General features: G+C 41.9%; 2 long non-coding RNA genes across 2 annotated transcripts; one reads left to right on the top strand and one right to left on the bottom strand.

Annotated features, from left to right (window-relative positions):
- Positions 1–9013: 9013 nt before the first annotated feature.
- On the bottom strand, positions 9014–10804 carry LOC116358279 (uncharacterized). Its single transcript, XR_004206155.1, has 2 exons — positions 10745–10804; positions 9014–10499 (listed from the first exon to the last, which is right to left on the bottom strand). It is a non-coding gene; the product is annotated as an uncharacterized LOC116358279 (long non-coding RNA).
- A 3144-nt stretch (positions 10805–13948) lies between these two features.
- LOC116358290 (uncharacterized) lies at positions 13949–14550 on the top strand. Its single transcript, XR_004206173.1, has 2 exons — positions 13949–14124; positions 14514–14550. It is a non-coding gene; the product is annotated as an uncharacterized LOC116358290 (long non-coding RNA).
- Positions 14551–17316: the final 2766 nt, after the last annotated feature.

Genomic DNA, 17316 nt, shown 5'->3' with positions numbered 1-17316 from the left:
GATGTCTTAACCGACTTGCCAAAAGTATAGTTTTTTAACAAGACATTTGTGGAGTGGTTGAAAAATGAGTTTTAATGACTCCAACCTAAGTATGTAAACTTCCGACTTCAACTGTATCTATGCTTCAACCATACCTCATATACAGTAACTGTTGTTTGTATACACCTGTGCATTAGAGTGTGTAATTGCAGCGTCTTCCATAATGAGGAGATGCCTTCAAGATATTAACACCACTAACAAATATCAGAGATGTAGAGATCTTCATTTGGGCTGAGTGGAACCTGCCATAACACCACACACACTGTAAACATAAGCTAATTTATTTGCTTCAATGGCACAGTGACACATTTGACATACTGTAACTTAATTACTTGAGGAACAGATACAGCACTACTGAAAACCCCCCAAACTTCCCAGCCTTGGTCATTGTATGCCTTTACCGAACACATACAGTCAAGTCTTTCATTAGCAAAACTCAACCGGACAGTGGGGCATTGGCAAGTATTTATTATTTGATCGGAGAGGCTACTCTGTGCAGAGAGAGACCCAGATAGTACTGTAGATTTAGCCAGGTTTTACCATTGGTTATGCAGTCCATCAGGGCGGTTTGTGCTGATCTATAGATCACAGTGGGACACGATGGCTCTCAGCACCAGGAGGAGTGGGAAAAACTGCCTCCTGGTGTTCCTGAAATGAGAGATGCAAAGTGCCCTCGTTGCGAAATGAAAGCCAAATCTGAGGCCTCTTAGCAGGAGCTAGATAAGCCTATTGACCCAGCGAGAATGGGATGAAAATCCCAAATAGGACAGCAATGTCAAAACAATAGCAGCTCTATGTATTCCAGATGGAAAACATCTGTGTAATAAAAGAGGGAAGGCCTAATGTTGATTTACGTGTCCTAACTGAAAGAGGTTTCAGGGCAAGGTTAAGACACGTGTGATAGGACAGTGTGTGTGTGTTCAGAGAAAAGGCTGGCCTGTGCTTAATAATCCGTCATTCATTTGAATTATGAAGCAGGCAGCAGACTGCATATAGCAGATGGAAAAGTCTGGCTGCAGGGGCACGATTCAGTCCAGTGACTCGTCTGACTCCTTCAGCTCTCCTCCTCCTCCCACTGGTTAACCTGGGAGGTCACGAGGTCAGGTGAGGTGCCATTCCTCAACCTGAGCCTCGACACAGTGACAGGATGAAACACAAGACGTTGCAGCTCAACTCATCTCAACTCAGCTCTCATACTGATTTTAATATGTAATCAACCCCTGACAACCCTCTGCTAAAAGACCAACAGGAGGTTCTTAAATCTTCATTAGTCAGTGGCAAATGAGGTTTGTTTGCACTTGCACGAGAACGCACACACGCACACACACCAGGCATATCCATGACATCTTAACTGAAAACCATGGTAATGGTGTCTATTGATTTTTTTTCTTCCCGGGACCAGTCAGGCATGTAGAGTTTGGGCGCGGGTAATGAAATTACCTTCACTTTGAGGTTGTCAGGAAAACGGCCTTTATTGTGTATGTGGCAAATACATTCATTTACATTTCATAACATCGTTCTTGCCTAGCTTTCATCGGGTCAGCACTTTATTGCTGACATTTTTCTTTCATTAACACCACTTGATAATAGGCGTATACGACCTCCTCAAAACTGTAACAGACTCCATGTGGACATTTTGGACATTACCAGTCAGTCTCAGCCCTATAGCTACAGTGGGTCAGCTGGGCTGTACTTTCCTCTCAGACAATGACGCGGCTGTACTGTAGTGGTGAATAGAATCCGACACATGGCAGGTTGTGTTGGGCCCTGCCGGCTGCCTGCTGCTTGTTGCGTGCAGCTACATTCCCCCCTCTGCTCTTCTCCTAGCCGGTGGCTCTGAATCAGTAAACACAATGCCGCCTTTAATTAGCCCTCCATTTCTAATTGATTAAAAATCCTTGCGCCTCAATTATGCTGCCATCGCATAGATATGCTGCTCTCTCTCTCTCTCTCTCTCTCTCTCTCTCTCTCTTTCTCTCTTTTAATGGAACAGGGTGGTGTGTCAGAGTAGAGAGGGGGCATAGGATCATGAATTATTGGTCCATTTAAAAGAAACCAATTGATTTCACTGTATTTATTGGTTTCAAATCATATAATTAACCTTGAGAATACCCTTTGGATTTAATCCTCTAAATTAGCATAAATGTCACTGTTGATTCCACCAGAACTACATCTAAAACAAGCACACAGGCACAAGATACTTTACCACATGATTTAGCGGGGTGTAAGGAAACAGGCATAGTTTGGCTAATCTTCCCACCTTCTGCTGTGCTGCGCTTGCCTGAGCACTGTGAAATTATGGGTGTTAAATGGCCACCTCATCATAATTCTGTGTGGGATGTGTCTCACCGCAGTGGTACAGCATCATATTGGGAGAGGACAGGCTATTCCATCCCATTGAAATAACACTCAGGCAAATTACTCCAGGAACACGACTAAAGCATTCTCATGCACACAGGCACCTCATGAATTTCAATGAGGACACAATCACATCTGACTTTTAAACAATGGATGAGAATGACTTTTGATGAATGACAGTCTCTTTTTCAGTGTGCAGCTTTAACTGTTTGGTTTATGATGCCATTTCCGACGACGGTTGGACCATGGAGGTTAGAACCCAGAGATGCACTTGAACTAAATCAGCAGCACGTACAGGTGTAGGATCTTAATTTGGTCACCCTGTTGCAGAATAACTTTCTTGCAATTCAGCAAATGTACAACTTGTAGTGTATTTGAGGTTAAAAAAGGCTTCTGAAGTTTGTAATTTCCACTTTCAAAAAATGTATCAGCCCCTACAACAATATATTCTAATCCACATAATAATAATGAATAATTCACATTTCCTTTTTTTGCAGGATTATTTTCCTGCTGTAGCAGACTGGCTCAAATTAAGATCCTACATCTGTATACAATCTAGGACACCTACAGCACCCGATCAGGACACCTACAGCACCCGATGTCACAGGAAGGCCAAAAAGATCATCAAGGACAACAACCACCCGTTCACCCCGCTATCATCAAGAAGGCGAGGTCAGTACAGGTGAATCAAAGCTGGGACCGAGGCACTGAAAAACATCTATCTCAAGGCCATCAGACTGTTAAATAGCTATCACTAACATTGAGTGGCTGCTGCCAACAGACTCAATCTCTAGCCACTTTAATAATGAATAATTGGATGTAATAAATGTATCACTAGTCACTTAAACAATGCCACTTTATATAATGTTTACATATCCTACATTACTCATCTCATATGTATATACTGTAGTCTATACCATCTACTGGCTCTGAACACACTTTATTTGACTCTTTGCAAACAGGAATCCATATATCCGGAGGCTGCGTTCATTGTAGTTGGGGATTTTAACAAGGCTAATCTGAAAACAAGACTCCCTAAATTTTATCAGCATATCGATTGCGCAACCAGGTCTGGAAAAACCTTGGATCATTGCTATTCTAACTTCCGCGACGCATATAAGGCCCTGCCCCGCTCTCCTTTCGGAAAAGCTGACCACGACTCCATTTTGTTGATCCCTGCCTACAGACAGAAACTAAAACAAGAAGCTCCAACGCTGAGGTCTGTTCAACGCTGGTCCGGCCAACCTGATTCCACACTCCAAGACTGCTTCCATCACGTGGACTGGGATATGTTTCGTATTGCGTCAGACAACAACATTGACGAATACGCTGATTCGGTGAGCGAGTTCATTAGAACGTGCGTTGAAGATGTCGTTCCCATAGCAACGATTAAAACATTCCCAAACCAGAAACCGTTGATTGATGGCAGCATTCGCGTGAAACTGAAAGCGCGAACCACTGCTTTTAATCAGGGCAAGGTGACCGGAAACATGACCAAATACAAACAGTGTAGCTATTCCCTCCGCAAGGCAATCAAACAAGCTAAGGGTCAGTATAGAGACAAAGTACAATTTCAATTCAACGGCTCAGACACAAGAGGTATGTGGCAGGGTCTACAGTCAATCACAGATTACAAAAAGAAAACCAGCCCCGTCACGGACCAGGATGTCTTGCTCCCAGGCAGACTAAATAACTTTTTTGCCCGCTTTGAGGACAACACAGTGCCACTGACACGGCCCACAACTAAAACATGCGGACTCTCCTTCACTGCAGCCGACGTGAGGAAAACATTTAAACATGTCAACCCTCGCAAGGCTGCAGGCCAAGACGGCATCCCCAGCCGCGCCCTCAGAGCATGCGCAGACCAGCTGGCTGGTGTGTTTACGGATATATTCAATCAATCCATAGCCCAGTCTGTTGTTCCCACATGCTTCAAGAGGGCCACCATTGTTCCTGTTCCCAAGAAAGCTAAGGTAACTGAGCTAAACGACTACTGCCCCGTAGCATTCACTTCCGTCATCATGAAGTGCTTTGAGAGACTAGTCAAGGACCATATCACCTCCACCCTACCTGACACCCTAGACCCACTCCAATTTGCTTACCGCCCAAATAGGTCCACAGACGATGCAATCTCAACCACACTGCACACTGCCCTAACCCATCTGGACAAGAGGAATACCTATGTGAGAATGCTGTTCATCGACTACAGCTCGGCATTTAACACCATAGTGCCCTCCAAGCTCGTCATCAAGCTCGAGACCCTGGGTCTCGACCCCGCCCTGTGCAACTGGGTACTGGACTTTCTGACGGGCCGCCCCCAGGTGCTGAGGGTAGGCAACAACATCTCCACCCCGCTGATCCTCAACACTGGGGCCCCACAAGGGTGCATTCTGAGCCCTCTCCTGTACTCCCTGTTCACCCACGACTGCGTTGCCACGCACGCCTCCAACTCAATCATCAAGTTTGCGGACGACACAACAGTGGTAGGCTTGATTACCAACAACGACGAGACGACCTACAGGGAGGAGGTGAGGGCCCTCGGAGTGTGGTGTCAGGAAAATAACCTCACACTCAACGTCAACAAAACTAAGGAGATGATTGTGGACTTCAGGAAACAGCAGAGGGAACACCCCCCTATCCACATCGATGGAACAGTAGTGGAGAGGGTAGTAAGTTTTAAGTTCCTCGGCGTACACATCACAGACAAACTGAATTGGTCCACCCACACAGAGAGCATCGTGAAGAAGGCGCAGCAGCGCCTCTTCAACCTCAGTAGGCTGAAGAAATTCGGCTTGTCACCAAAAGCACTCACAAACTTCTACAGATGCACAATCGAGAGCATCCTGTCGGGCTGTATCACCACCTGGTACGGCATCTGCTCCGCCCACAACCGTAAGGCTGTCCAGAGGGTAGTGAGGTCTGCACAACGCATCACCGGGGGCAAACTACCTGCCCTCCAGGACACTTACACCACCCGATGTCACAGGAAGGCCATAAAGATCATCAAGGACAACAACCACCCGAACCACTGCCTGTTCACCCCGCTATCATCCAGAAGGCAAGGTCAGTACAGGTGCATCAAAGCTGGGACCGAGAGACTGAAAAACAGCTTCTATCTCAAGGCCATCAGACTGTTAAACAGCCACCACTAACATCGAGTGGCTGCTGCCAACACACTGACTCAACTCCAGCCACTTTAATAATGGGAAATGATGGGAAATGATGTAAAATATATCACTAGCCACTTTAAACAATGCTACCTAATATAATGTTTACATACCCTACATTATTCATCTCATATGTATATGTATATACTGTACTCTATATCATCTACTGCATCTTTATGTAATACATGTATCACTAGCCACTTTAACTATGCCACCTTGTTTACATACTCATCTCATATGTATATACTGCACTCAATACCATCTACTGTATCTTGCCCATGCCGCTCTGTACCATCACTCATTCATATATCTTTATGTACATATTCTTTATCCCCTTACACTTGTGTCTATAAGGTAGTAGTTTTGGAATTGTTAGCTAGATTACTTGTTGGTTATTACTGCGTTGTCGGAACTAGAAGCACAAGCATTTCGCTACACTCGCACTAACACATGCTAACCATGTGTATGTGACAAATAAAATTGGATTTGATTTGATCTACTGCATCTTGCCTATGCCGTTCGGCCATCACTCATCCATATATTTATATGTACATATAAACATGTACATAATAATTTCCTTACACTTGTTTGTATAAGGTAGTCATTGTGAAATTGTTAGATTACTTGTTAGATATTACTGCACGGTCTGAACTAGAAGCACAAACATTTCGCTACACTCGCATTAGCATCTGCTAACCATGTGTATGTGACCAATAAAAAGTTATTTGATTTGATTTGCTTCAGTTTACAGCCGTATAACCGGTTTCACATTTGTAAGGTAAAATAGATCTAAAACAAGTCATTTATATTTACAATCCCCTCATCCAAATGGATTACTCATTTACCTAGCTCTTATCAATAGCTCGTATCAATCTGTGAATTACAGCGCATGGAGAAAGGTGTTATTTCTATCTGAAAATGAAAGTAGATGCTTTTCTACTTAGAAACGCTAGGTAAACGTTTCCTCGCGCATAAAGGGGATGGAATTATTAGGGAATTAAGTCAATGTCAGAATACGGAGTATCTATAGACACACCATTTATTTGATCACCATCCAAAACGAATAGTGGCTGAATAGCATGCTATTCTCATACTAAAGTTCTAGCTCAGAATGCACAGTGAGAAAAGTGTATAAAAAGGGAATTCCATTCCATTTATGCACGCTTAACTCAAGTCGGAATCGGGCCCATAGAGATCATTCAAATGGTTTTATTACTTGTCCTTGGCCACTATTCAATCAAACCATGGTAACCAGCTTTCCAGAAGCATTCAACAATAACATTCTTGAGAGAGAGAGAGAGAGAGAGCATGTTTGAATTAGAGTCTCTTGTTGTCATACTGTGGATATTATTTTGTTAGGTACATGAATCCAAATATGTATTCTTGATGAAAGAAGAATGATTTGACAATACTTGTTGTAGGCTTCAGTGACTGTATGTCATATAAAGGTAGGGAATATGTATTTGACCTGCATGACCTTTGTTGGAGGTCATGACCAGGAGGTCTATAATCTTTTTTATCAATCTCCAGTCAGACGCAGCTGTGCTGCATCTATCCCAGCATGCTTCACTCTGGATATCCGGCCAAAACCAACTGATTCTGCACGTACTCAGGAATAACTCAGAAACAGCTTGACATTTGGCATATGGATAAAATATATTGAATTTATAATTTAATTAGTGTGTAGAGAAATCTCTTTCAGAGACCTGTTTCAGTGAAACAGAACAACTTAGCGTGGTTCTCTCCCGTCCATTTGTAAACTGAAAAATCACTACTGTGCCTAAGCCTTGGCTATGGCAAGCGACACACTTGGATTCCATTCACTATGATTGAAAGTAGGATTTATCAAAGTTAACAGTCATGCATTTGATTACGGCTAGCCAGAGATTTAACACAGCCATGAACAAAATGTCTGAGGCATATTTTCTTCTGCACATACGGTACCTTTTCATTTCAATGAGGTTAAATTCACAGAAAAGTGTTAAAAATGTTCATCTTTTGTTGAATGATATAATGATAATTCCAGTGTTTCCTTGACTATTATTTCATACCTCAGATTTCAGCCCTGAGGGAAAACAACACAGGATACTGAATGACCTGGAGCATTTCTAAACGTCTGGTTTTCTTAACTTGGCTCACTTGTACGGACTGGGAAGCACTGGCGCTAGCCTTATTATTCCCCTCTTGCTTTCAATGTGTAATTTGATAAAGTTATTCATAACATTTCAGCGGACGCCTCTCCCCAGAGTTAGCGTGACATTGCTATTTGCAGAGGATAAATGCATTAGAGGATGGCCCACTGCTAGGAAATTGAGCATTCATATTTGCACTTGATGTGATGTATATAAACAGACAGATTTACAGGCTCTTGGCTTCTCTATTGACAACCAATGGGAAGAAGGCAGTTGGATGTCAGGGCGAAGCAGAGAGAGGGAGATATAATAATAATAACAATTCATATTTGTGTTTTTTTTTATCTGTCGGGAAGGAAGCCTGCTGGTCGCTGTCTCTGGCTTTACAGCGGTGAGGCAGTAGGCGGCTAACAGCAGGAGCCCAGGGGCACAGCATCATCACGGCCAGCTAATTTCACTCACAAGGCACGCAGATTTAGTCAGAGGAAACGAGGAAGAAAATGGAACAGAGGAACAACAGTGGGACAGTCCACAGACTTTAGCTGGCTAGAAAAATCGATACGTTGCCTAGTTCTCCACACCAAAAAGGGAGGAGGGTGAAGGCATTGTGCTTGAAAGGCCCAATTGCTCTGAGAATCTATTCACATTCAGAATGAAGGTAGAAATCACCTCACTAACTCACATACTAACTTACCTGGAGGCATCAAAAGAGTAGAGATAGTGCAAAACCAAGGTATAACACACTAATAATGCATGCTGGAATCGTCATTTCACAGAGCCTCCCACCATCTCTTTAAAGATATCTCAGCCCTGTCTCTTGGTCCGTTAGAATTAATTAACCATTTGACCAAGGTCTGTGGTGGTGGTGGTGGAATAACCAACATAAAAGGCAAAGCCTAGGCCCTACATGTGCTAGGTTAGCTGCATTCCAACTGATATGGGATGTTTAACTCATCCCATTTAATCCCACATTTTTCCCATACATGAAAATATCCAAATCATGTGTCATTAGTAACATTTTGAAATAATCAATCTTTTTATTTTTTTTATTTTGTGTTTTATGGTCGGTCACAATCGTGACCTGTGGGATAATGTTACGTATACTGAATTAACATATTTCTCCTATGCAGTCATCAGAATTCTTAAATAACCCAGCCCAGTTATTAACACATTTAAAACCCTGTCACTGGCAGTCCCCAGCATTGCTACTAGAGTGCCCCATCACATTCTAGTGTGACTATTTTACACATCAAAAACCCTTATGCAACACTGATACGAATACTGAGAGCAAAGACAAAAATACAACAACCATCAACATATTTTAACATTGTAACTTTATTGTAACATACATTCTAACAGTGTTACTTTAGTGCAACATGTACTGAAGCATTAATATTGTAACTTTATTGTAACATACATTCTAACAGTGTTACTTTAGTGCAACATGTACTGAAGCATTAATATTGTAACTTTATTGTAACATACATTCTAACAGTGTTACTTTAGTGCAACATGTACTGAAGCATTAATATTGTAACTTTATTGTAACATACATTCTAACAGTGTTACTTTAGTGCAACATGTACTGAAGCATTAATATTGTAACTTTATTGTAACATACATTCTAACAGTGTTACTTTAGTGCAACATGTACTGAAGCATTAATATTGTAACTTTATTGTAACATACATTCTAACAGTGTTACTTTAGTGCAACATGTACTGAAGCATTAATATTGTAACTTTATTGTAACATACATTCTAACAGTGTTACTTTAGTGCAACATGTACTGAAGCATTAATATTGTAACTTTATTGTAACATACATTCTAACAGTGTTACTTTAGTGCAACATGTACTGAAGCATTCATATTGTAACTTTATTGTAACATTTGAACTTGTACTTCAGTGCAATATTCATTGTAACATTGTCATTGTGACATTTTAGTGCAACATTCACTAACAACTGTATAGCAGTCGTGTGAGCCATTCACATTGAACATACAGGTAACATTTAGGATAGAGATGGCCTGTAGAATATGCATTCAAGTAGAGGCCTACACTGAACAAAATAAAATAATATATATATCTTTCGAGGTAGGCTTCAGGACCAAGTGCACAATTAGTTTGTGCATCACTATTTTGAACTACGATCAGTCAGACCTACTGTCATACAGTACATCTTGAATCAATTGACCTTTTTTCCCAAAAGCATTTTGGTTGTGGGGACTTTGTCAAAAGGCACGTCGCTCCTTGTTCCATTGTTCCAAAACGGATTGGTTTACCTCTAATGTATTGCTTACATCCATGTCGGCCATAGTATCGGATCATGGTCTCATCCACTGACAGCCATTTCTGAAATGGCATGACTTTGTGTGACTGATTGAGCTCAGAGAAGATGTGCTTAACCTTCAAAAATTGGTTGTCAGTGATCTTTGTGTTGTCAACCACATGAACTGAGGCCATCATTTAATCAAAGCATTTTATCCGCATTGCGCATCATCACTGATAACCTTGTTCCTGTCATGATCTGTTTGCATAGATTCAGCATATACATTCAACAGCCTGGCTGGCAAATGGCCTGTCTCCCCCTCAGAGTCCATATCTGACCCATCGCTATTACAATCACGGAGGACAGCATCTTTCTCATTGTGCAACCAGGAAGTAAACAGCTCTGGTCATGTGACAATTTACACTAAACATGTGACATTGTACATCTTTCATTGCGACCCTCTGCAATGTTGCATGCCTTGTCTGGGTGGTCACCTAGATCCAACATATCCAGAACTTCACTCAAAGTAAAACTAAAAGAAAGAACAGAGTAGAAACTTAGGTAGAACAAGAACTATGTATGTGTATAAGTATGTGTATACCTAGATGCACTGTTATCTCGCCGGTCACTATTGTTGCCATCAACATGTTTACTCATTCTATGACCACACTGAACAAAGTTGAGTAATTTCAAATGCATATATCAATACTAGACACCTTTAAGATGATGTGTACCAAAAATCTTTGTCCTATCTTTATGTTAACATACTTTACTAACCTTTTGTTTGGGAGCTTTGATGCAGCCATCCTCTTCTCATGGTGCAACCAGGAAGTAAACAGCTCTGGTCATGTGACAATTTACACTAAACATGTGACATTGTACATCTTTCATTGAGACCCTCTTTTATTTCAACATTTGCTGGAAATGCATTGATATATCATTCAGTAACATTTTTAGAGCCTTATAACTGAAAACGTCACTATTGTGACTGATGGGATTAAATACGTTAGTTGACGCAGGTTCACGTTTATTTGGATGAATCTTGTCCTGGAGGCCGAGCTCAGTGATTTCCACTAGATGTACCAGCTGCAAGGTTAAAATTGGCTATATATCGTAAAAAGTAATACATTTTTTTAACGCTTTTTGGTTTTAAATTAAGGAAAGGATTAGGCATATGTTAGCAGTGAGGTTAGGGTTAGGTTTCAAATCAGATTTTCTGACTTTGTGGCTGTGCCAGCTAGTGACAACATTGCAGAGCTGCCTCCAGTACGTGAGGCATCCCAATAAATGCCAACCCGCTCTCATTCAATACTGCCTGTGTGAGGTGCTATTTCAGTAACTCTGTACAGTGTGAGGTGTTGAGAGACGGGGAAGCCCCATAGGCACAGAGAGAGCACTCTAACCCATGCTCTGCCCCCTATCTCCCTGTACCCCACTGACTGACTGGTTGGCAGAGAAGGTATACCCAGTGTTTCCCCGCTGACTGTGCTGATATTCTTCCCAGGTTCAAATGTCTTCCCGGTTTGGCGGCCATCTCAGGTACACCCTCCAGTGTTTCTGTATTGAGGAGTTCTCCCCATTCTGCCTCAATACACACTAGTGTCTCACCATTTGCTAATGACTGTAATGTGTATTCTTCCACGTAAAATGTGCTTTAACACCCCCATGCATCTATTATCTTATGTTAGCACGCTCTGTTTACCTGATGGGGTAAATGGTGACAGGGTGTCCAAGAAGGGACAGAGCATGGGGCGAAGGAACAAAATGTAACAAAATACAGCGGAGGCAGAGAGCCGGAGGGGTGGATGGAGAGAAGAGCAGGCAGAGGAAGAGGTAATTAGACAGTGATTCATCCCCCTCTATCTCTCTGTGGACTGGGTTTATTAATCAGGCTTTTGATAAGGAGACAGTATTCATGCCCATAGATGGTTGATGGGGGACAATGATGCGTCCTCTCTACTTCTCCTTTTCCTCTCACCATCTTGGAGACACAGGCGTGACACGCAGCAGCACGAAGCGGACGCTGCCTGGTGAACGACACCCTGGCACTGCTGGAGCCTTATTACCTGTGATGATCACACCGTGTTCCCTGCGTAGTCAGGCCCGCTGACAGCCCTGCTCTAATGAACACCCATCAGTAGGAGAAACACGTCACTACAGGGGGCACAGGCTGGCACGCAGGGAGGGAGAGATGGAGGGAATTGGGACAGAGGAAGGGAGGGATAAAATAAGCAGGCATCAGTTGGAGGAGGGCATGGAAGAAAGTGGACAAGTGGCATCATTCGCCTTTTTCACATCACTGAGTGAACCCACTGCTCCTGCTCAATGCCCACTCTCGTCTTGGTCAATAAATAATCAAGGCAGGGGAATTGGAATACAAAGACGTGGCTTGTTGTTTAATAACAAGTTGCTTGTCATACTGTGCAGACGGGCTAATCTGCAGTCAAAAAGATGTCACAATAGAAATCCAGCATGTCCTGATTGCCTTCGTAGGGTGTTGGATTACTTGCTCCAATCACAGAACCCTTTCTGCAGTCCCTTGAGTAATTGGCATGTAACTGCTATCAACAAGCCTGTCTCCTATAGAAAGAAGTGCTAATGTTTCATTACATTGCCTGGACCATTAGGCCAGGGAACCTGTATTGCTGTTCCCCATCAACTTTATTGCTATTGTTCCTCATCACATTGAGTGATCTGCTCATAAATGCTACCTGAGGTCGGAGCTAGGGGGCTGCTGGTTGCGCCGCTTGCTCTCATTACACCTTGGGCTTTAGACTGTTTAAGGCCTAATGAGGTGGATGGGAGCGCTTTCATGCCTCGTCAGGGTCAGGGCGCATCTCAAACGGACCCTTTACAGTCCCGCTCAGCTCCTCACTGTATGTTTTTGTTCTGTTCAATTACAGCAAACAGGCAGCATACGCTGGAGAGACAAAAGCCATTTCAGGGGTGGTTGGAGGGGGTTATTGTGGTGCTGTGGCTCCTCTACCCGTGTTTATATAGGCTCAAACAAGCCTTGGGCTGGTACACTCAATGACCAGAAGTATGTGGACACCTGCTCATTGAACATCTCATTCTAAAATCATGGGCATTAATATAGAGATTGTCCCCCCTTCGCTGCTATAACAGCCTCCACTCTTCTGGGAAGGCTTTCCACTAGATGTTGGAACATTGCTGTGGGGACATGCTTCCATTCAGCCACAAGAGCATTAGTGAGGTCGGGCACTGATGTTGGGCGACTAGGCCTGGCTTGTAGTCGGCATTTCAATGAATTCAAAAGGTGTTCAGTGGGCTTGAGGTCAGGGCTCTGTGCAGGCCAGTCAAGTTCTTCCACACCGATCGAAAACATTTCTATATGGACCTTGCCTTGTGCACGGCGGCATTGTCATGCTGATACAGGAAAGGGCCTTCCCTAAACTGTTGCCACAAAGTTGGAAGCACAGAATCATCTAGAATGTCATTGTATGCTGTAGTGTTAATATTTCCCTTCACTAGAACTAAGGGGCCTAGCCCAAACCATGAAAAACAGCCCCAGACCATTATTCCTCCTCCACCAAACTTTAAAGTTGGCACTATGCATTGGGGCAGGTGGTGTTCTCCTTGCATCCGCCAACCCTATGTCTTCCGTCGGACTGCCAGATGATGAAGCGTGATTCATCACTCCAGAGAACATCCACTGCTCCAGAGTCCAACGGCATTGAGCTTTAGACAACTCCAGCCGATGCTTGGCATTGTGCATGGTGATCTTAGGCTTGTGTGCGGCTGCTCGGCCATGGAAAACCATTTCATAAAGATGCCGATGAACAGTTCTTGTGCTGACGTTGCTTCCAGAGGCAGTTTGGAACTCGGTAGTGAGTGTTGCAACCGAGGACAGACGATTCCACTAAATTAAAGCGGTGTCTACATACTTTTGTACATATAGTGTGTGCTGCCATCCTGTTAGAAGGTAACAGATTATTTTATTACAATGGTTCAATTGGATTTTCATTGTGTTCAATGGTGTTATTTGCCCCCTAGTGGCGCTTTCTGGTACTTAGAAAGACGACGCAAACAGGAAGTACAGAATTAGTTTTGCACGCAAAGAAGCAGCTACAAACAACGCTACGGTGCAGGTCTTTCGGTTATTTCTTGTCACGCTTCAGCCTTGGAAATATTTGTTTGTAAGTTCGATTCAAGCATTTAGCTAATGATGATAATCTTGTTATTGATAGAGTTGCTTACATATCAATATTGGTTGCATTTACTCACAAATTGCAATGCCTTTAAATGTATGTCGTTAGCTGTATTACTTTGCTCGTGCGTCATGCAAACGAATTGTAAAATATAGTGTAATATGCTTTGTTATTCTACATAAATGGTTGTACATTAGAGTAATGAAAGGAGCCAATTACCATATGAGTAACAATTAGCTATATGGTTTGGCATCATGCCAGATGCATGGTACCTTAGCACGTGCTTTGTATTTATGCAACTTCAAATGTTTAATGTACAGCTACAGTATGTCGGTGTGAATTGAATACTAAAGTATATTCTTTTCTGTATTTTGCAGTTTCACAACATAAACGTTTTCAATATATTCATTCAAGAAAAGTCACGCCTTGGGAGTTTTATTGAAGACTTAGTTGTTAGCTATCTGTCTAGTTTTGCATGGGAACGCAACTCAAGGACAGAATATAGTGTATTTCAATGAACAGTATATTGATTATCGTATTGCAGTTCATATATTGTCTAATGATTGCCATTGTGTATATAAGAGTGGCAGAAGAAGAAGACTGCCGACATCATTATGTGATAGTGTGTCAAGTGAGACATGAAATATCAACAACATATGTAAACGAGACTATTGTTTCTTCTGCTTTTCATTGACTTATGCCTGAAAGCTCTCCTCTTCCATCTCCAGTACCTGATAACAATCCCATCATGCTCAGATTACAGACCATCTGATCTCAGTCCAGCCTCTGAAGGTGCAATATACAGTATAACTAGCCAATACAGCACACAGACTGATCCTAGGCCAGGACCATAAAGACAACCATATGTCATAGTCAACACACTTACACCGGGCACAGACTGGTCTGAGAGAAGAACTTAAAAGAGATCCATCTGTCCAGTGGACTGGAATATAACAAGGCAATTTGGAAGCGGAGAGTTTTGATTGATAGAGTTCCTTCGAGTCCCCATCTCCCAAATGGCACATTATCAATCTTAACTAATTAAATTGCCCTCCACTGGGCCACCTGCGTATTACTAAAGAACTGTCTCAACCACATGTTGCCTTGGCATTGATCTGGGGTTGGCATTACAGCATTACGCCATGTTTGAATACAAAGAGAAACCTGATGGGTAGAGGAGAGGGGAAGTAATTAAACAAACAGAGTCAGCATGCTGTCCTGTCCTCAGATGAACTGGCTGAAACCGGATAGTGGCCCTCTATCCTTCTACAGACTGTTATGACAATCTCCATAAGGAATTGCCGGGGCTGAGCAATGTTTTAGACACATCTTTATGGTATAGTGAATGTGAGTAATGTTATGTTTGGCCTGCTCGCTGGCTGACTCCCGCTCTCCCGTAGTAATGGGCTGCTTGAGATTTGTTGACTGCGGGAGGCTAAAACACTGAAGTGCTGTGGAATACCGGACTCCATAGCCCCTCTCTGTAGTTCTCCCTCTACAGGTTCCAGGGAATAGATTGTCCTGCTCCGTGTTTACATAGCAAAAGGAAATGATTGGATTTGACATATATGTCCTGCTGAGTGAATCAACCCAATGTTTCTCCATTTCATATTGATTCATACTTCTGGTAATGAGAGGAAAATGGTTGAGAAAGAAAGTTTGGAATTTCTGACTTAATGTTTTTAACTTACTTACCTCTCTAACGTTATATCAAGATTTCCCGAAACGCTTGGTTATGATTATTCAGATGCTTTGCTCAAGTTATTGCTCTGAATGTGAATTGGCTCAATTAACTATTGTCCAAATTGAATCACCAAATGACCAAGTTGCTTGTCCAAATGACCCGTAGCAGGGATGTTTAGAGAGAGGGACCGAGAGGCACACACAGGTGTCTATACTCCTAATGTAAGAGTGACAGCATTAGAGCATTAGCTTTAATGGACTGAATGTCTCTGTTCTGTCTCTGCAGTATGTATTCTTTTCCCTAATATAAACTTTTCCCCTCCAACTTTGGCATCAGATTTGAAAATAGCTTTTTGTCTTCTGCCTCCCAAAGGAAAGAGCTTGATACCAAGGCTATATGGTAAATGTTTAAATGTTTTGTCATCAGTTTAATTCTAATGATTTACAATTATACATTATTTGGATCCAATATAAACAATGAATTGATTGATAAGTGTATTAAAGATATACAAATGAACTTATCTAACCAAACAGCATATTATATGAATTCGAAGTTTGTTTCTCACCTTTCATGTGCTTTCCCATTTTGGTTGGGCTTATTCTGCATGTATTATCAATGTGTCACACTGTATTTGCGCCTTGCTTTGTCGTTGACTAATTGGATGCCCTTGGGGATCTCTGAATGTACACCTGTGCTTGAACTACTTGGTTTGACTGGAATAGCCTACTTGTGAAACAGTAGTGTCAAAAAAATATGTGTACAATTGTTTTTCTTGTTCAGTCAGACAGGTGAATTTGATCAAAAATAATACGACAATTGACAATCTGACATCCTTTTGTTTATAGCTGCCCTCATTAGGACTAAGTAGGGCAGAGTATTCCATTGACATATTTATGATATCATAAATGTCATGGTCTAGGTATTAATAGGAGTTATGTCGGTCCTTCTTGAGTTGTGTCCAAGTTCTTTACAGTAGAATGGCAGCCTTTTTTTGTCCTAAAATGTCATTATAGAGCAGGACAATTCCACATATTAGCCGTGAAATGTCCACACATCTGTGCCATCACACACCACCAAAACACATTGGACAGCTGTTTACTTCTGAAAACTCTTTGTCCTAAGTCGGAAAGTGGACACGGAAATGACATAACTGGATGATTTTTAATTTGTGTAAAATGTGGATTCCAAAGGACCAAGTGTCCTTTACCTTAAAAACACAAAAATAAGGATCTTGAATTTGAATTGTATGCATTTTGAACACTTTTTTTCCAGTTGATGTGGGCGTTTCTGTCACGTCCCCAGATGTTATTCATCAAGTTCCATGAGAAATATATGCCATAAAATAATTAAATATAAAACATATTTTGTCACTATTTTATAGTCCTAATTAAATTCTCATTAATAACGTTGTTTTCATGATTATTGTATTTATTATTATTTAAAAAAAGATTTTCTGTGTGTCCCTGATACTGTATCAGTTTCCACACGGTTATGTT

This window comes from Oncorhynchus kisutch, linkage group LG29, assembly GCF_002021735.2.
Source record: "Oncorhynchus kisutch isolate 150728-3 linkage group LG29, Okis_V2, whole genome shotgun sequence".
NCBI lineage: Eukaryota > Metazoa > Chordata > Actinopteri > Salmoniformes > Salmonidae > Oncorhynchus > Oncorhynchus kisutch.
This window is presented reverse-complemented; position numbering and strand designations above follow the sequence as displayed.